Genomic DNA, 22,260 nt, shown 5'->3' with positions numbered 1-22,260 from the left:
GTAAAACCCCTTTATTATTCTTGTTTATGTGAAGTCATTTTTGGAGGTGCTTCATTTACAGGCTGCAGCCCCCACAGAATATCCAGACACACGAGCGCCATTTACCCGATTGTGCAATAATTGCAAGTGCATCTGCACACAAAATGTTCAGCCAAACACTGTAACATAATTTGGTGTGATGATACAGTTGCAATTATACATAGAATATAGCCATGCCGCATATCATTTAAAAAAGCATAAACTGCTTGTGCATCCTGGAGGATTTGGGATTATTTAAAGTGTGTCTTGCTTTAGTCATGGGACTTTTGGGTGCCAAAGGTTGAGTTATATCACTATGCAACTGTTAAAATAACAGAAGCTATCTGGTTAGTTTGAAAAAATCTGACATTTCCTGGAATAAATATTCCATGAGAAGTTAGATCTGATTTGCATTGTGAACTAAAAAGATGGACGCCATTACATTAACCGAGTTCCGGGAAATAGACGCACATTTGTAATGTTCAATGTTGTGCGATAATTTCCCAGGCACAATTATCGGCTTCCAATACATCCTGGCCAATATGCCCCTAAACAAAACGGTGTAGTCCACGCTTCTACATGGGTTGGTTTTGTTATTTGCGCACTGAGTGTCTGATTTGTTGGGATAAGCAGCTGTATTATCTAGGTGACCAACCTAAGTACAGTCAATTTTATATTCCAAGAGTACTGCGCTGAGTCCTGGGGTATATGAACACCATAATACGTAAATTATGGTGTTGACATTTATCTCAATATGATCAGCTAATTAGAAAAATAATAGGTATATAAACTTGAATATATTTCTCATCAATACTTAACTAGCTGAAAATCACAATAATAGATAACAGTGGTATGCGTTATTATCAATACATGTAGTACATAAAAAATTCACTGTGCAAGTTGTTCCGCAATGAATGAATCAAACAGTTCTGTCAAAAAGGAAGTCCAGTAGTGTCAGAGTCCTGTTGTAAACTAGCTGCATGCATAATAATAACAATAAATGAATTTGCTGCTGAAGAAAAAAATAAAAAATATAACGTCTCAAGTGAAGCAAAAAATATTCTTGCTAAAATCTATAAATGAGATGAAGTTCAATAACAGACTGCGGCGTCCCGCATGTCTGTAAATGGTATATGCACACTCAGTTAATTAAAGAGAATTTCTGAGGGTCTTCATGGTGATTTGATGCTGATGTGGGCTAAGGTAAGGAGATAGAGGCCTGCGGATTGGTCCTCCCTTCCTGTGCCCCAGCTACCAGTGGTGTGTCCGGGTACAGACGTTCCTTCCGGAAGCCGGTTGGCTTGGAAGGTGGAACTTGCCTAGGGAGGGGGTGATCACAGTCACCACTTCTTAAAGCTGCTCCCTGTGTACCCCCCGCCACATATGGAGAGTCACCTCAGCTGCCGCCTCTCGCCATCCACCGTGTTCCATCACGGCTTCTTGCCCCTGGTCCTCCTCTCTCCGGTTGCTAGGTAACTCATACCACTTCTGGGTTTCTTGGTCACATGACCGGGTGACTGTGTTGTTCCATAGTGAACACTTTGTTGCAATTGTAAAAGCTTTCAATGTGTTTGTTCTTGGCGCCAACGCATTTCACCCCACTTGGGGCCATCCTCTGGGGGGAAGTGTGAGTTTGTAAAGTGCTTCCTGTGATTTTTAAAGACTGTGTCTCCACACTAATGGTCACATGATCCTGGCTGGCTTGATCTCATTGGTGTGACCAGTACTGATTCAATTAGTGTCTTTATTCCTCAGATATCAGCCTGATACGTCCTCTTTCCGTTCTCAAGTTAGTGTTTATCATTTGGTTATTCCCTTGAATATCAGGGTATAATGCGGTGAAGCAATAATAAATCCATTGTCTCTTAATTGGGAGGTGCTGTGTAAAAATATATAAGTCAATATGTAAAAATAAATGAATTAAATACATATTTTACACCTCACTTGGGGGGGTGTAATAATTATCTCTTGCATATAATTGATTTTACTTTATTATCAAGGTTTAATCCAAATGGAGACAAGGTTCTTAATTCATACATCCACTTAAGTTCTATGGTATTTAACTTCTCTGTGAAATCCCCCCCCCCCTTCCCCCCTCTAATTGGGGTGTACTTCATTTATTTCCATGAATCTTAATGAGCATTGGTCACTACTGTGATGGTTTCAAAGTGTTTTGAGAGGTTATGGTCCTCATATCCCCTTTTGATGTTGCCAATGTGTTCGCTGATTCATGTTTTAAGTGGACGTGTTGTTCGGCCCACGTATTGTCTGTTGCACCCACATTCTAACAAGTAAATAACTCCTTTACTATTTCATATGAGTCTATCTTTAATGGCATAGGTTTTTTCTGTATTGTTTGATTTAAAACCAGTTAATGGTTTGGTGCTATGTGGTCCCCCATTCCTGCATCCCTGACATGTTCCACAGTGGTAGAAACCTTTTTCGGTTCTAATTGGTTAATGTTGGACTGCATGGTTCATTTAGGTGGTACAGTATATGGCTATGTACTAGTTTTTGTTTCAGATCCGGTGCTTTTCTGAAAACTACAGTACATTGGGTTTTGTATTTAGAAGATCACCCAAAGTTTCATTCTCCATCAATAGCGGCCAGTGTTTGTTAAGGATGCGTTGTACTGATTTTGCTTGTTGTGTGTAATTGGTAATGAATATTACTTCTTTTGAATGTTGGCCTTCCGTTTTGTCCTTATATTTTAGTAGCTGTAGTCTGTCTGCCTTTCCGACTTGGTTGAAGGCCTCTTCTACTATTCTTTCCTCATATTCCTTCTCTTTAAATTTTGCTATTCGTTTACTGCCCTGTGTTATGTAGTCAGATTTTTTGGAACAATTTCTCCTTAACCTAGTGAATTGCCCTTTTGGAATTGTCCTCAGCCAGTTGGGATGATGCCAGCTTGTAGAAAGAATAAAGCTAACCCTGTCTCTGAGGTCTACAGACAATTCCTTTGACTTCATGCTTGGTTTGTGCTCAGACATGCACTGTCAAGTGTGGGACCTTATATAGACAGGTGTGTGTCTTTCCAAATCATGTCCAATCAACTGAATTTACCACAGGTGGACTCCAATTAAGCTGTAGGAACATCTCAAGGATGATCAATGGAAACAGGATGCACCTGAGTTCAATTTTGAGCTTCATGGCAAAGGCTGTTATGTACATGTGATTTCTTAGTTTTTTATTTTTAATAAAATTGCAAAAATCTCAAAAAACTTTTTTCATGTTGTCATTATGGGGTATTGTGTGTAGAATTTTGAGGGGGAAAAATTAATTTATTCCATTTTGGAATAAGGCTGTAACATAACAAAATGTGGAAAAAGACAAGCGCTGTGAATACTTTCCGTATGCACTGTACATAGATTACTGACACCCAGTCGCTATATGGAATAACAGAGGGGTGCAATTGAATATTTACTTTCATTTTTATTCAGTTGTACTTGATTTTTATACTACAGCATTACTTTATGTATTTTTTTTAAACACCTACTAATAAAAGTTAGGTTTTATCCCTGATATAATGAGAGCACTTTTTTCTTCCTCATTTTGCATATACATTTTTACTCTCAAGGGTGTACATCCAATAATTCATTTTCTCACCCAACTGGGTGCTAATTCACACTGATTTTGGCCCAATAACCTACCGTCACTCACATATTCTACAAATGCTGTGCTCTGGAATCCCCTTTCCCTCCTGCACCTTGGGATAGCATATCTGTGCCCTCATCAACATCTGGGATACCACAGGCAGCTCACAACCGGTGAGCCCCCACCAAGGTACATGCCCCTTGTTCTCCATACTGCGCATGACATTGTGCTTGTACCCCTGTCACTTAATGCCTCCCGATCACCCTCTACCTCACCCTGCCTTATGCTATCACACTCTGCCTTTCCCTGTCACCCACTGCTGTGTGGCATATTGTGAACGTGGGTTGGAGTGGAGGTGGGGGGCCCAAATTTTTGCACCTGGGCCCTCCACTCACAAGTTCTGCCTCTGATTCAAGCTGTCAATCTGGTATGAAGGTTTTTCTCCTTAAAACATATCTTAAACATACAGCATTTGAAGAAATAATAATCCTTTTACAGTTTGTCAGAATCTCTATCGATCAATGAGTGCCAGTCGATTTGTGTATTCTTAAAACTATGTATCTGAGATAATGCTCCATTGTGGGCTTTTTTTTAAACTTTTTTTTGTAAGCGGCTTCACAACACTAAAGGTTAAGGAGAAGAAAACTGAAATCAGTGGAGTCAGATCGCTTGAAGTGCTATCGATCAAGAAAAGGTCCTATGAGTATAATACCAAAGGGATTTATTCATCAATTGTGCATACAATGAATTTTTTTTATATGAACATACAATACTAAATACTATACATCTAAAAAGCACTATAGAGACTCACACAAACTTTAGAAAGATTATTTCTTCAAATGCTTCTGTTTATATTAACCTAGATGTGTACATTTTGTATGTTAGACTTTTAATTGTTAAGGGGCCTACACACTGGGCAATGTTTTTGATTACTGATATTATCAACCAACAATATTATCGATGGTCGATTTTTACTACACACTGTACGATATCGATGGTCAATTTGGACGATATGAGAGTACATACATTTACTGTATATCATCCAAATTGATTGGCATGTATCCACGATGATGGTTTAACGATGAATGATTGCGACACGCACATCATTCATCGTTGATGCATCTTCACTGTTTTGTTTGATACAATGTACTATCTAAATCTTCTACTGTATGTAACAGTTCTTATACAGTATGCGGTCTACTATAAAAAAAATATTTACATGAAAATTTCTAAGGAGAAAACCTTCATACCTGATAGAAATCTTAAGTAATAGGATTGTTACCAGGGGTGAAATATAATAGATTGTGAGTTTTGATGTGACCTAAAAATCACATCAAATCGCACTTTTAAAACTTGCAATTTTTTGCAGGAAATCACATGTAATAGGTTCCGCTCTTTGAATATCCTTAAATGTAGCTAATGTTTGTGATATTTGCATTGTGTATGGTAGTTAATGCTGGTGCTGCCTTGTGTTTTGAGTTGGAAATGCAGCAGGTGCTATTTCATTATTTAATTTTTTGAAACTCCTTCAAATGCCAAACACTACTCTCTATCTAGTATCTACCACCAGTCACCTCACTACTCCCTATCAAACAACAAAACACAAAAACTTACAGACTACAGAAATGTTACAATATATATTCTAAACAACGGTTTATAGCAACATGCCATTGCTCATTAATCCAAATATATGGACCTGATCCATTATAGTAACTAATTCTATTATTATAATATACATCTAACATCAATAAGAGTACGTAGCTTAAGCAAATAACTGTCTAGACTGGCAAAGACAATATTCATACATATGGAAAACAATACCATAACTAAATCAGGACTATATTAATAGTATTCAAAAAGATATAAATGGATAGAGAACTATTCACAAAAAAACTATTATATGAAAATGTTTAATTAAGACCATAAGGTTGCATCTTCTGTAAAGTATAAATCCAGAATGCCTCTCTCTGGAGGAGGACCTTATTCCTATCACCTCTTCTGGTATTCGGCGGCACCCAGTCAATCATTTTGTAATGTAAAGATGCCAGGGAATGCTTTAATTCTCTAAAATGGCGAGCAACTGGTTGTTCACAAGATTTGTCACCATCAGCTAGTCTGATACTCGAACAATGCATGGCCATCCGTTCTTTAAATGTTCTGGAGCTCTTTGCGATGTAGAATAGACCACATGGACAGCGTATATACATGGTAGGACTGGCCCACAGGATTACCAGGGAAACCACAGGTAGGCCCTACTGCCTGAGGGCCCACTCCTTCCTTAAGGGATCAGGTTCCAGTCTGTGCACTTGTATTAAACATGGTATATATGTTGCATTACACTGCACTAGACTATTGTGTATTTCAAGCCTCTGTGGAGGCTGGGCCCCTATCACTGCATTCCCCCGGTGGGCCCTACATGCTCCAGTCTGACACTGCGTATATAGTACACTACATGAGTACTCGAACAAGTAAGTGGATAAGCAATTTCAAATTTCTTTCCTGATCTTGGATGCAAGAAAGTGTCCCCAATTTCCAGGTAACCACAAGCAGTGCAGCGTAAACATCTGAAATCTCCAGGCGTTCGAGTAACAAAATGTTTTTATTCTGTTGTGGTTTAATTCTTGATAAATCATTCTTCACCACCATACTGTATCTTTAACATTCATTCCTCTCCTATAGCCCGGCATAATAGATTTATTATTAAGTGTTTGTAGAGAGGCATCCAAACTGATTACCGACCAAATGTTCCTAGCTGTTATTACATTTTTAGAACCTGTTGTAAAGTCATTAGGCCAAATAATTCTATCTTCCAGAGCAGATTTTTTTTAGATGACGCTAAAGCCATGGATCTTGAAGTTTGTAGTACTTTTTCCTTTTTTAACAGTTTAGGTGCATATCCTGTCACCAAAAACTTTGTTAATAGAAGATCATTCTGTTTGTTGGCATCTTCCGGATCACCGCAAATCCTCACTATACTCAAGAATTGTAAGGAATTCTCTGTTTTAAAGCCGGAGGATGATGGCTTGAAGTGTGTAATTAAGTGTTTCTATCTACTTCTTTTTGGAACACAGATGTGACAGTGAACAAGCCACCCTGGTGAAACGGTCCGTCTGTGCATAGTGATGCTGAACTCTCCATAGTTCAGATCACTCCTTGGTATCCCCTGGTATTGTATGTGCCCACTAGGGACATCTTACTATTGTGTTATTTAACCTGATATATACAAATTTTTGCTTTACTCTGTTTGCCAATTTTTTGATCCTAAACCTTTTTTTTTTTGCCAAATAACTACCCTCTTCCTCTCCCCAAAAAAATGTTCTTATTAGCAATTTTTCCCAGCATAACTGGACTTCTTATTACCTGCTCTCATTTTTTCCTATATGCTAGTCTGTACTTTACCTATTAGCACTCTATTATAGGCTACTATAAATATCCAGATACCTCTTAATTATTATGAGGCAGCCTAACTGAGCTCCTTCTGTTTGTTTATCAAAAAGGAAAAGAAAAATTTTCCCAGGCACATTAATTTTTGATCTAAATCTCATTAGCCTGCTATACCCCTTGCGATTTCATAACTATACCCACGCCCTCCTTTTTCTTTTCAATAGGTGAGCCTAACCTACCTCTCTCATCCACTGTCCGCTATAACTTTATAAGACAGTGGACAGCAGAAGGTGGGGTCCCCTCCCTGTTCTTCGACTACCTCATCTATTTCTCAGTACCCTCTCATCCAGATGCGAGACCACTCTCTGCAATGCTTGTAGCAACAGAGAATCTGCGCTATTAACTGGACAGCAGAAGTACCCTTGTTGCTCCTCCATTACACCCTCTCATTTGTGTCATAGTGTTTCAATTACTGCCACATTTCAGCGGAAACGCCCAACCTCATCCGATCTTGGAAGCTAAGCGTTGGCAAGCCTGATTAGTACCTTATTGGGTGACCATTTGGGAATATCAGGTGCAGTAAAAAAGGAACCTTCGACCACAAACAGTAGAAGTGTTAAAGCAACTTCCGAACTTCCTATATCCTTATTTGGGTTATTTATCAATATTCCTTACTCTATTTAGAATTTTATTTAATCTTATGACATTCTCCTAGGCAATTTATGTTTGGCTATGTATACCATTTTGGTATCTAATTCTTTCAAACGCCCTTTCCCTCTTGGATCTTCTTCATAGCAAACAGAGTCCCTACCAGGGGATTAACATATGTTAATTGATTTTTCAATTATAAATTATACTCTTTTATGCCTGTTATCCTGGTTTCATTAGATTAATAAATAGGTACCTACCCATAATTATCACCATTGTGATTATATTTGTATGGTTTTGATTGGTACCCCTCATTTTCTGATCAGCTCAGGCATGTCAATTGTTCTTAATATGTATTTTTTCACCACAGGTGCTCCTAACTCTTTATCAGTCTAATCTGATTTTCGTTAGTGACTTTGCTAACTGAGTTTGATTCTAAACAGTATATGATTATTATTTTTCTCCCTGTGTGGAATTCTGTTTCCAATTCACTTGTATACCATATACAACCTAAATATTGTGTGTTTATTCTATTTATTTTGCTTATTACTATATGTATATTTTGTGTATTTTGAACATTTTTTGGTATCAAATTCTCTCCTTTATTTTATACTTCATTGTATTAAAAGCTAAGTCTTAATAAATGTATTATATATTTCAAAGCGTGCCCCAACACAGAGTCTTTCTTTTTTCTTTCCTTTGTACTATTATTACTGACTCTGGGAGCACCACCAACCACTAATAATTTTTCAGATACCTTCACTAAGGATCTTTTAGCTCGGTATTGTTGGTTTCTTGAACAGTTTTCTACAATTTCTGTACAAATCTATGTTCATTACCTTAATATTTTTCCTGTGCGGATCCAAACCAAATCCCCCTGTGAACACAGATGTTACAATCTCATTTCCCCGCAGTATTACCTCGACATCTAAATAGTGAATTGATTTGTCGCTATAATCAAAAGAAAATTTAATGTTGTCATCTCTCATATTGTTAGAGGCCAAATCAGCTATTAATTCACCAACCAAAAGATGCAGATGTCATCTATGTAGCAACAGTAAAAGGAGATTTTTTTCTAGCAATGTTTTGGTCTGTGAATAATACATTTTGTTCTACCTGAAACATAAAAGAATTAGCAAAGCACGGGGCCACACAGGACCCCATTGCACAGCCAAGCTTCTGAATATAGTAAGAGCTATCAAACAAAAAAAAATATTTTCAGTGTCAACTCCAGAAGTGATTGAAATGTTTTTATATCCAGACCATTATAATACGTGCTCTTAATCAGGAGTTGTCTCATGGCTTCAAGACCTCTATCATGAGGAATGTTTGTGTACAGACTGGTTACTGGTTTGTGCCCAAAAGACACAAGAATCCCAATTGTCCAACAAGAAGGCCGATTATATAAGTATTATGTTGTTTTGCAATTTTTTTATTTCTTTCTGCAGCCGGTTATACTATCGTAACCGACACTTTTGAAGGTCATTACCACGTTCATTCTAAAAATGCAAGAACTATCTCCTCTCCCATGTAAGCACTGGATGTGTACAATAGACATATAGACAACAGATTTATACTTTACAGACGGTGCAACCTGGAGGATGACTTTTGGCCTCGATCTGGAATCCAAGACTCTGATTCCATAAGTTCGGAATGGTTAGGATTCCAGGGAATCCGAATTGCTCATCTCTAATGTAAGCATCATTCTTTTAAAGAATTATATGTGTTTTGAATCATTGGACTTTTGTGGAATACTTCATTCCTCCTGCTTTCACCTGATGATGATGTACTGTTAAAAGACAATATTACACTATTGTGTTGCTTTACATGCCTTTTTTTTACATGATTGCTTGGAGACACAGATGACAATAGATATACCAGTGAACAGTTTTTGATAAATATTCTGGTTATTATTGTGATTGAAAATTGGTTTTTAGCACATGATTATGTGAGTATGATTCTTGTTGTATTGCCATTTTTATGAGTTAGGTGACTTCACCTTTTTCTGTTGTCATTTTTCAGCAGTCTTCATCAGATTTACACATGCATTAGACAACTACAGATGGGTCCACATTTATCTTGACCTTTAATAGGATTAACTGAGACTGGCCAATCGGACTTAATCCCCTGCTGTAATGACTTAATTCCCTGCTGTATTGCTCTCTGTATTGTATTGCAGCTGGGAACAATAGATGAAGGGTTTATGCTAATAACTCATGTTGTGACTAGGCACAGAAAACTAGTCAAGATAAAGGTTGACCCATCTGTACTTCTATCGTGAAATTATAATCTGGCATTATTTTTAGACTAGAACAGGGCCATCATCGTTGGGGAGGGGGAGTGGAGTCTCAGGCCCGGACACTCGGCAGAAAGGGAGGCCTGTCTGTTCCTACCGCTACCACCGGCTACTACCCCCGGCCGGCTCCTTGCATAAAAGGTGAAATGTGACCCACTCCTATCTGCGCTTTATTTTTATATACTAAGGGGTTCATTCTGAGTTGTAACTGAAGCAAAAAAGAGCAAGTAACTGCACATTGACATAACCATGCTGCATTGCAAGTGGGGCAGATTTAAAATGTACAGAGATTTAGATTTGAGTGCGCTGTGTCCTACAGTAGCTGAAAGCTAATAAATTGCTGTTTTATGATAAAACTGTCCAGCCTTGTGGGTTACAAGCAAAAGCAGTCACTATTTACTCACACGTAATTGTATGTACTGTAGTCTCATCTGCATTGTATCGTGATTTGTCCATGTGTACAGTTTCTTTACTCCCAGCTCAGAATCAGGCCCTAAATCACCTTTCATGCTATTGGTTTGCAATAGAAGCCAAAATGGCAGTTTAGTAAACTTGCCCTCTAGTCTTAAAGACAGACACTTAATAGTGTAGAAACTCACCTGTAAGGATAACAACTGCATCCATCACAATAGGGAGATGCCTTGCCGATCGGCCTGGGGGCTTAACCCTATATCTGCAGATATACGCAACTAAGATCTCTGTATTATCTGATTATTATGTAGTATTAGTATTCACTCAGTATGCATTAGGGATAACAAAATGTTTTTTCTTACACAGAATTACCCCTCTCTTTTAGCACCTGAGTGACATCACAATCTGATTGAGCAGTTTACCAATAAATGTCAATCACAACAGGGAATTACGGTGGTCATTCCGAGTTGTTCGGTTGCTGCCGATTTTCGCAGTGCAGCGATTAAGTAAAAAAATGGCAAAAATGTGCATGCGCATAGTACGCAGCGCGGATGCACTAAGTACTTTCACGCAAAACTTTGGAGAGTTACACAAGCTCGAGCGACTTTTTCTCATCGCTCGAGTGATCGTAGTGTGATTGACAGGAAGTGGGTGTTCCTGGGCGGAAACTGGCCGTTTTCAGGGAGTGTGCTAAAAAACGCAGGCGTGCCAGGTAAAAACGCAGGAGTGGCTGGAGAAACAGGGGAGTGGCTGGCCGAACGCAGGGCGTGTTTGTGACGTCAAACCAGGAACTAAACGGACTGAGGTGATCGCAGTCTAGGAGTAGGTCTGGAGCTACTCAAACTGCAAAGAATTATTTAGTAGCAATTCTGCTAATCTTTCGTTCGCTATTCTGCTAAACTAAGATACACTCCCAGAGGGCGGCGGCCTAGCGTTTGCAATGCTGCTAAAAGCAGCTAGCGAGTGATCAACTCGGAATGAGGGCCTACAACCACTGGCAAATTGTATGAAATATTTTCCAAGAACCAGCAGACTGTTGTAGAGAGAAACTGACACTGTAATTTATACAACTGTACAAATATGGACTAATAAGCATTCTGATACTGCAGGAACTATTATTTTATGCTCAATAATACTCTTCCTGCTTAACAGAAAGGATGATGTTCAGGAGATACTCAATATCATTATGTAAAGGTGCAGCAGTATATACTCCTGGAATTGGAATTGGATCAGAGATGTGCAGAAAAGATAGGCAGGGTAGGCAGGGCCCCATCTGTCATAGACTTTTTACTCCAGAGTTTTGACTATAAAATTGATGAGAATAGAGACTTCCGGTGGGCAGGGCACCACGTGTGGCCGCATTTTATATGGGCTCTGGACTCAGCTGCTCAAAAACTGCTTCCAAACTGCAGCTTTACTCTGGGATTGCTTTTACCCAGCCACGTACAGACTTTCTAACACCCTACTGCCACTTACTGTATGGGTCCTGGCTGGATCTGGAGCCACTCTTATCACGACGGAATCCAGCCTGCAAGGTATCAGGCGCGTATGACCGCCCGCCATTTTATAGGCACGATTATCGGGGAGAACGTGCAAGTCTTTCCCACTCACCTATTCCTCTTCCAAGGCTTGCAAGTCGCTGGAGCCTGCTTTCAAAGGAGAAATCTTTTTGTCTGCAGCTGCAACTCCGCGTTACATTGGAGGTATTAGATCTCTCTGCTGGGTCATCATTTCAGTTTGCTGCTGGGCAGAGCTGAGGTGCCTCCCCTACATCTCTCTCCAGTCGCCAAGAGCAACCCCTATTCCCTGAATATGTCTACTGAAGCGCTGGATCGTTTAACTGAGGAACTGAGTGATCTCCTACTATCATATTTGGATAACCGAATCAATCGTCTGCTATCTCGAATAAACGCCTTGGTAGATTTTAAGGTTCCTGCATTTTGGTCTGCGGATGCATCCACAACTGAAATTTCTTCACCTGTAGTGATGCCTGATCCCACTGCTTGCTGTCCCCAGCACCTGGAAGGGGTTAATCCCCCCACGTCTAGCTTCCTTTATACTCAGAGTGACTCATACCCTAACACTTGGATGGACGGTATCTCTGTCTCGAGACAAGGGGACACAATGGTGCGTACTGTTCACTCAATACAGGCTATACAACATGATCGGAAGCTGCTATCAGTTCAGGTTCTGCACAAATTGTCTCAGAGGTCACTAATTGGCACCTTTACTTCTGACTTTGTCATTTACAGCTTTAGATTAACCACGTCCATACCTGTATCATGGTACCTATTCCTGTGCTATTGTTTTTCACCCCTCACTATGTTTACTTTACCCTTCTACTTAAGTCCATTAGGGGCAATTACATGAAGAGATGGTTAATGACCCATGTTCTATTGCTCTCACCCTGCTAACCATAACTTTGTGATACCAACACTGCTTTTGCTATGTGATTGCTTTGTTACCATTTTTGTTGTGAACATTTCTTATAACCTTACCAATTCTCTAGAGGGATTTATATTATACCTCAATCTTTAAGTCCCAGGTTATCTTAAGATGTTTTATTTATTTATTTTCTTTTTTTCTTTTCATTGTAGAATAGTAAATAGGTGCTTATGTTTATATATCTACCACATCCTGCTACTCTGACCCATTAGGCCATATCAGATAGTTATCATAACATCCATCTGTGTGTGTAGGGATGTATCATTTGATTTTATATCTCTCATTTGCACTTTAGTTTGTGTCAGAAGGCCTTCCTGGATATAGCCACTTTATAGATGGGATGTCTTTTTTCTTTTGTTGTAACTTCAGTTAAAAAGAGAAGAGAAGGGAAAAAAAATATATATATATATATATATATATATATATATATGTGTGTTGGGTTTTTCTTTTTCTTTTTGTATGTTTAGTAGGGCCTTCTTAACAATGTTGTTTCACAGAGGAGAGATTTTTCCAGTTCAATAACAACTTCAGTCCTGTTTTCCGGTTATTTTTATTTAGCCCTCAATGGAATACAGTTCAAACCACATACAGTATGTAGTTTAAATAAAAACTTACAGTTTATTCTGTGACCATGGGCTACGGCCGTAGCTCATGCTCTCCCCATTTTGGTTGGGAAATTTTGGAAAAAAAAGTGTTTGGAGCAATGCAATGCTCAGGCTGTGATTAACATATACTTTTGTAAACTGTTCATATAAAAACTTCTCAATCTGTCTAATATGATGTCTCAAAAATGCCTTATCAGCTTATTTGAACTATATTTTTTATTGTCATGATTAGTGACTTAATCCTGATTTCTGAAAACTGTCAAATACATTTGCTTCAATAAAAAAAATGTTTAAAAAAATTGATGAGAATAATACAAAGAAGATATTTCTAATACATAATTTGTATTTTTAATATACTAGCCAAATCTCTGGCGTATACGTTAGTGTGACAGGAAAGGCTCTGCCTCACATCAGCGCATATCACTGCTGTAAGCTACATATTTGGCAGGATGTATAAACTACTCCTTGCAGACAGTGGGACTGAATGCACAAGTGAGCAGACATTTTTACAATACATTGTGATTACATTATCACTCAAACCTAAAGAGGATGGCATAGCAGAGAGAATAAAAAATGGTATTCACTGTGAAAGTGGGCGAAATATGTTACTTGATGCAGCTAGGATAATGATATGCTAATTAACTGAGCTGTGGCATATTATAATATATAAATACTAGTCCTACATACATATTGCAAAAGAAACATGTTCCAAATGGAAATCTCATACAAAGAAAAGATTTGATGGTCTACAGGAAGAGCTAAAAAGAATATTGTCATAAGCCAATCGGTCAGAAAGCAGGTCAAATCGCAAGCCATGTCAGAATACTCTGGCATCTATTTGAAGTGGGTAGGGTGACCTGATTTGTTTTTGGTGCCAGAGTGAGCGGTCACATGACTACAAGAACAAAGTCCCACAGGAGTCTTGCACCCATCCAAATTGATAGAAGCAGGATGCTTTTGGTCCAGTGGTGGAAATTGCGAGTGGTGGGCCCAAGTGCAAAATTATGCTCTGAGTACCCCTCCTCTACCCTACGAGGAGATGTAGTGGGTGACTGTGGAGAAGCAGTGCATGATAGCTGGAGAGGCTGCGGGTGACATCAGAAGACATAGGGGGTGGCGATAAGGCAGGCGGTGACTAGTGAGTCAGTGGGTGACCGGTAGAGGTGGCTGGTAGAGGCAGCTGGTGACTGGGAGAGGTAGAAGGCAGGAAGAGATAGTTAGTGAGAAGCAGTGAGTGATTGGGGAGTTAATGGAGAGAGGCAGAGGGTGAAGGGTAGAAGCAGAGGGTGACTGGGGAGGCAGAGGGTGATAAGTGGTGACTAGAGAGACATTGAGAGGTAGAGGGTGGCAGGAAGGGGATGACAAGGAGATAGTGGGTGATGGGGAAAGTCAGAGGGTGACAGGTAGAGTCAGAGGGTGACAGCAGAAGGCAAAGGGTGACAGGGAGAGGTAAAATGGAGAGACAGAGGGTGGCAAGGAGATGCAGAGGGTGACAGTGGACAAAACATTGCCGAAAGAGTAGCAAGCATAGTGAGCACTTGAGGATATCCTTTTGCACTAATTGTAGTCACATATGATGAATGAGAAAATGACATCCAAAAATCTTAAAAATCTTGTGTCAACCATTTCCATGTTGACATTTTGACAATGTTGACCTTTTGTGCTTGTTGACCTTTGCTACTGTCTACCTTTTCCAGTCGACCTTTTGAAAATGAAGAGTAATGGTAAATGCAGAATAAAACAGCTAAGTTGAATTTCATTAACCCCCGCCCCTTCGATAAGTAAAGGAGAAATGACATGTAATATACATGTAGCAGAGTGGCATTACAATTGATAAAGTTTTTGTAAAATGCTGTTCCACTGTTTTAATGTACGCATTTTCATGGTCATACAAATATATATACAGGTGGGTGTAATATGAACAAAGAACATTATTTTTTATATAAGGCACTGTTGTAAAACCATGGGGTTGGCTGATGTTAAGGATAGATAACATTGGTGATGGAGCCCTTCCCTAAAATGTTTCCCCGTACCTTGTTCGATGTGGGTGGTTCAGAGAGATACATACTGTAAATATTCTTTATTTTACTGCACAGAATTCTGGATAGAAAAAGATTAATTGGTTCACACAATCACAATGATCAAGACACTGACATTGAGAAGACTAATTCAATTCATGGCATTCAAGAAAAAGACTAATTCAACTGACAGCTCACAATACACTGGATTACTCAATGTGTTTTAAAATATACTGATTTAGAATCGAAATAACCACAGTTTTGCAGGTATTAATTAGTGCAATATTCACATTGACCATGAAGAAGATACTGAAAAAAAAGAATAAATAATTTGCAAAAACTGACTAAAGTCACTAAGACTCAGAAAAATACACTATTTTCCCTAATGTTCCTAAACACAGTCTTCACCAGCAATTTAAACGTTGGAGTTCATCGATCATAAAGTTTTACAGAGTTGCATTGGGGTCCTGAGGTTTAGACTGAACTTGTTGCACAAAGGGTTAATGTTATGATAGCTGTAGATTGTCTTGGTGCTTGCCCATGTACGTCAAAAGATAAGACCTGTAGAACTGACTAGCAGGTCTCCTAGCCTAATGGCAGCCACCTTTCCCTTAACGCTAGTAACGCTTACCGTTACTCAGGTTCCCTCAGGACTTACGCTACTAGCCATAGTACAGGCTTAACCTCTAATGACCATGGCCAACTTCCATTAGAAAGAACAAAGGAGAGCAAGAAACACAAAGTAGCAGGCAGGTTTGCAGGAATCCTGCAGACGATACTGGGGCCATGCAGATTGCTGATCTCCAGTATTTGGCCTGGCTCACAGACTGATAGTGATTTGCAGATAACAGGTGAATCAGAACACTGGTCAATAGACAGGAGTACAGAAGTCCAGGAGACAATGACACTGCTGTGCAGATTACAGATAGATAGTGATAGTCTACCACCTCTATTTCTGTGGGAGTCATTGATGTATATAGATAATTTACATGTAATTGGAATAAGGATGTTAACTTACACTTTTGTCTGATGCAAACATTTACTATCTGTACATTACAGGAAGTTAAATGATAAGGGGCCTGATTCTAAATTGTACGTAGAGCAAACACAGCTCTGACAACCAGATATGAATGAAATGCAAACATTATGTTACTGCAACTACTGTAGATATATTTTTATTTTCAAGTGTAGACATGCAATTGTACTGTACCGCTCTTCTGTAAGTGAGAGCCAATCATTATTGACTATTATGCCCACCCCTCGAGAGGTGCAGGAATTTGACCACATTTGGGATCCACAATGCATACGTTTGACTCAGAGCAGTGAGTCACTCTGGCTTCACATCCACGCCTTCTCTTGCATGCATTCACATTGTTGCTACACAGCTACTACCCAGAAATGCCCATTTACCATCCACAAGAAACAGCTAAGACGCATACAACTTGTCATGTTTACATTTACAAAGATGAATTTACAACATATTTGCCGCCCCCTCCTGCAGGAGCCTGGTCCTCAAATAGGGGGCGTGTCTGGTGGGAAGGGGGCATGTTCGATGGGTGTGGTGGCATGAATACGTCATCGTGGCCCAGCCCCCCACTCTCTAGTGGTAAGGAATCAGGCATAGGATAGCAGGGTGCGAGGAATCAGGCACTAGATAGCGGGGTGCAGAGCTACGATGACGCGGTCTCCCTCGGACCACCCACTGGTGCTCCATTTTGGGGGCAGCTGAGGAGGGGGTGCGGGGGCTGGCAGCGGAGGCAGGAGACTTGCTCATCCTTTCTGGGGGGGGGGGCAGAGCACCTCCCAACTTTTGGGACCACATTCAAAGTTGTGTGTGACTTAGAATCAGGTCCTAAGTCTTTAGGGAGTATTTATTAAAGCTCAGAGAGAGATAAAATTGTGAGAGATAAAGTACTATCTAGTAAGCTTCTGCCTTGCATTCTACAGGCTTTCTTTGAAAAATGAGTTAGGAGCTGATTGGTTGGCTTTCACAATTGTATCTCTCTCCAAGCTTTGATAAATACCCTCCTTATTGTTGATTCTATTGCAACTAGTACATTTACAGGAATATCTGTATTTATTATAATTTTTTTCTTTGCAGTAATGCATTTATTAATAATGTGAATCTTGTGAAGGTTAATTAGATCTTTTTTAAGCATTTGTAACAGTATATTGATATTTATATTAAAACTATCTCATTAAGCAGTATGTGAAAGACAAGTGTAAATCTTTAATGAGGAACAATGCTCTCCTTTTACATGTTTATATTTACTGTCGATCACTGCTACAGATTGGATGGTTTGGTGAGGTCCTCGGACTGGATCCACCATGGTCAGACACAGAGCAACCAATCAGATTCTATCTATTATCTTCTAGAAGGTCCTGGATAGATGATAAGTAGAATCTGATTGGTTGCTATGGGCAACAGCTCCACTTCCAAAACCCGCACTTTAGTAAAATATACCCTATTCTCTTTAGGCTAACAAGTTTTGAATTGATGTAATCCATAACATCTTTAAGTGATATTCATAGCAAATAAGTGTTATTAGCTTAACCAGGGCCGTCTTTTCATATGGGCACAATGGGCAGTTGCCCAAGGGCCCCAGGAGTGTAATAGCACTAGGCTGATAGCTGAGCGTCACCTTTATCCAGGGGTACCAGATTTTTGAAAACCGCCCCTTGGGAACCGGAGATAGCTGACTTCAAGGCAGTGGTCCCCATCCAAGCCTGTTAATTGCTCTTCCCAGCCAGATATCTCAGGTTCTGTCTGACTTAGAGTTTTTCTGAGGTAAACTCCAAAAGATGCAACTCCCCCCTTTCAGAGGACACTAGTAGCTTGTCTCTGCTATTCCCAGAACTAAAGATATCAGCCTTCCAGCAGGTGGTCCCTGCTCCAGCTCCACATGCCAGGCATGCAGTATTCATTGGTGGATTGCTCTGGTTCCTGAACTCTGATCCCCAAGGACACTATCCACCCCTCCCACCCTGGAAGTCATGTACTGGGGCCCCTTCATTCAGCCTAATGCCCCCTTCTACAGTTTAGTGTTCTCCCCCAAGCTCCATCTCCCACCATCTGTACATTAAAGGATTAATTAGCAGAAATTACGTCTCCAGTTCCTACAGGCTGATCACCACACGCGGGACATCTAAGCTACCACTGATAGCACCCCCATCTCTACCGCTGGAGGATGGGTAGGTGCCCCAGTGCATTGCTTTTTCCAGGGGCCTACACTGCTAAGATGGCCCTGAGCTTAACCAATCAAATTATTCTGTACAAACATACTTTTATGATTACGTTTCATTTTCTGTATACACACCAGAATATAAGGAATTCCCTGCCACAATATAATAAAGATAGTTTCTGTGTGCAGACTGATGAAGCTAATCAATCAAGGTAATTAAGATATTCTGTGTTTCTCTGGATCAGACCCAATGTGTTGATACACAGAGTGCACCACCCCAAAGCTTTATCCATTTCTAAACTTGGATGATAATGTGGATAACTGCACAGTCATAACATTTGCACAAACTTAATATTACATCTTAAGAATTGTTAATTTTATCATTAGGGCATTATCAATATTGCAGCTCAGTTGCTTATACATCCACTAGTGTTGATTTGGCTAGTCCTCAGGCCAAGATGTTAACCACTGTGCTCCCAAGACGCAAATCCATCATTACAGTGTATACAGGTACTTCTGGTATTGTTACTTGGAGAGAGCATATCCTGATTTGACAGCATCTACTAGGCTTACAGTTCCCTTCTCTAATGTTTCCTGCAATAACATATTTGAAAATGTATTATCATATATCTCATAGAGCCAACCTATCTTCACAGAGACATTATCAAATATGATAAATGAATGTGGATACATACCACCTCTTACAGAGGGATTATATACAGTATGTTTTATATTTTCCTTATGGAATGGGTGGAGGCTGTCCTAAACAAGGTAAAATGTATGCAACATTTGTATGAGACTTGGGATAGTTTTATCAATATAATGCATTTTCCAATCAAAACCTAGAATCACTGTGAGTACAAATGAGATAACTACTTCAGGATGAGTCAGTCAAACTTAGTATGGACCGAGCCAAGGTTAATTTTGAGATCCCATATATGCCAATCTGGACTGATAAAGCTGATTAATTTACAGGACAGAAAAGCTATGGCCCTCATTCCGAGTTGATCGGTCGCAAGGCGAATTTAGCAGAGTTACACACGCTAAGCCGCCGCCTACTGGGAGTGTATCTTAGCATCTTAAAATTGCGACCGATGTATTCGCAATATTGCGAGCACAAACTACTTAGCAGTTTTAGAGTAGCTCCAGACTTACTCTGCCTGTGCGATCAGTTCAGTGCTTGTCGTTCCTGGTTTGACGTCACAAACACACCCAGCGTTCGCCCAACCACTCCCCCGTTTCTCCGGCCACTCCTGCGTTTTTTCCGGAAACGGTAGCGTTTTCAGCCACACGCCCATAAAACGCCGTGTTTCCGCCCAGTAACACCCATTTCCTGTCAATCACATTACGTTCGCCGGAGCGATGAGAAAGCCGTGAGTAAAAATACTTTCTTCATAGCAAAGATACTTGGCGCAGTCGCAGTGCGATTATTGCGCATGCGCACTAAGCGGAATTTCACTGCGATGCGATGAAAAATACCGAGCGAACGACTCGGAATGAGGGCCTATACCTTTACACTAAAATTAGAGCCGCTGCGGCCGCTGAATGTAATCCTTAACCTACGTACTTTTTACCCAGTTAGCGTACACAGGCCCGTACCATGTACGCACTTTGCGCACACATGCCGCAACAGACGTACAAAGTACACACTTTACGTACACACCGACACGCGGTAGGCACAATACAGCTACACGTGTGGTTGAAATACACTTTAAACCTTAGCAGGAAAGGGACACGACAACAATTGCATTTAAATATGTTGGGATCCGACCCACCAACAGTTATTTACTAACAGGGGGTTACAATAGTAATACAATTCACAATAAGAGATACAGGCTACAATCAATGATACATACGTTTGTTTCGCAAGCGCCACCCGAATCCGGTCCTCAGTCAATCTGGCTAGATGACCCTCAGAGAATGTGTGACCGGCCAGGCAGCTTGGCTTTTTATACATTTGTCCAGTTCATGATACAATAGAAACTGTAATCTCTTCACCCATAGGTCAAAGGGCTGGTCATTTACAGTACAGGAGGGGTCATAGGTCGGTTTGAATAGGTGGGCGATGCCTGGTTCAGGTGCACTTGCAGATGGTCTCCACTGGGTTCCCGCCGAATATCAAAGTACAGTAAATACAGTTTAATATTAATATTCTGTTCCTGTGTATATCTATGTGCAGGAGCATGCCATCTTCTGCAAACTGCTACCGGAATATTGCTCTTAATATATTGTACAGCTGGATACCAAACACCACCTCCTAACCTAATTCTGTCCCCTCATATCCTGTAAAGGTGAATTCCTTTGTTATTGTACCCTTTAAGCAAGTGTAACTCGCTGGTGTGGTGCATGTGGGCTATGTGTAAATAGTGCACTATGTAGATTAAATATGAAATGTGTCTTTGTGGCTTTTTCATGTGAATACAAATGCTACCGTAATTACTCATACCACGTGCTAATACGCACCACCGCTTGAGCGGTTATACGCAAATTGCGGGCATGTGCATGTATGGCAGAACAAGTACACGCACAGAGGCCATCTGTGTGGTGTTTGTACTTGGTGCGTGTGACAATAATATTTTCGACTTCGACAGTCCACCCTTTGGCAGTCATCAATAACTACCACACTTAATAAACTGAAATATATTACCTATACAATATATACAACGTTTGGATGATCGGGGGAGAGTTGTAGGTAGGAATTGTATAGCCTAGTGGGATAGTAAAAAGCATGTATGTATGAATCAATGTCTGAGGGGCATGTATCATAGTGCCGTATATGTTCTAAGCAAGCTTCGAGGTATTGCGAAGTATACATTAAATCCTTATTATCCCGTATTAAGGGTCTGTACTTGGGCAAACAAACACTACCGAGCTCCATTCGGGCAAGGGCTTTTGACCCTCACCTTTTCGGCTTCTAATACCAACAAATGGGGAGCACATTTATCTGATGATACATGGAGGGGGATCATATGTGAGTGCTACTATATGTGGATAACACCTGTCGACTATGTGTGCCATTAACTGAGGGTTGCAGTGATGAAGGTAAGACACATATATAAAAATACATTCACATAACATTGGGCATGGATGACGTCTTTTCTGGTTGGATGTTTCTGGGTAGAGGGGGGAAACAGAGAGAAATGGTGAAAGAAACAGGCCATGAAATTCAATTGCAATCCTTATCATAACACTGTCTCTATGGATGGATCATAAATCAAATCTGCTGCTGTAACAACGTCCTCGCTCCTTAGACTCATCAAATTTGTGTTGTGTTTACGCTGCGTCAAGATTCGAACACACCTGAATATCAGACCAATAATTATGATGACTCCCAGGACACAAAGGAGAAACTTTCCCACACTCATAATAACATTTTGTGCCCACTCTCCTAACCCTGATAACCATTTGCGTGGGTTCAACCATGAGACTCAGCCAATTCATTACCCACAGCCGTCAAGGTAAGGTTGTGTTTCCTCCTGAACTCCCACTTCAACTGCAAGATCTCGTCCATCTTTTGATCGATGATCTCCGTGGGGTCGTCAGTGCTATTTGTAATATACGTACAGCACTTCACACCATATTGAGTTGCCAGAGTAACACAGTACCAACCTGTCACAGCTGTAACGTAATTAAGGACCATCCTGTGCTGGATCAGCTCC

General features: G+C 40.1%; 1 protein-coding gene and 1 pseudogene across 1 annotated transcript in view; both read left to right on the top strand.

The window, feature by feature from the left end:
- The window catches only part of MCHR2 (melanin concentrating hormone receptor 2), a 516,813-nt gene that overhangs the window by 481,857 nt on the left and 12,696 nt on the right, over positions 1–22,260 (top strand). The gene's annotated exons all lie outside the window — the stretch shown is intronic.
- On the top strand, positions 7,464–7,582 carry LOC134913120 (5S ribosomal RNA; annotated as a pseudogene).

Source organism: Pseudophryne corroboree, chromosome 4 (genome assembly GCF_028390025.1).
Source record: "Pseudophryne corroboree isolate aPseCor3 chromosome 4, aPseCor3.hap2, whole genome shotgun sequence".
Taxonomy (NCBI): Eukaryota; Metazoa; Chordata; class Amphibia; order Anura; family Myobatrachidae; genus Pseudophryne; species Pseudophryne corroboree.
This window is presented reverse-complemented; position numbering and strand designations above follow the sequence as displayed.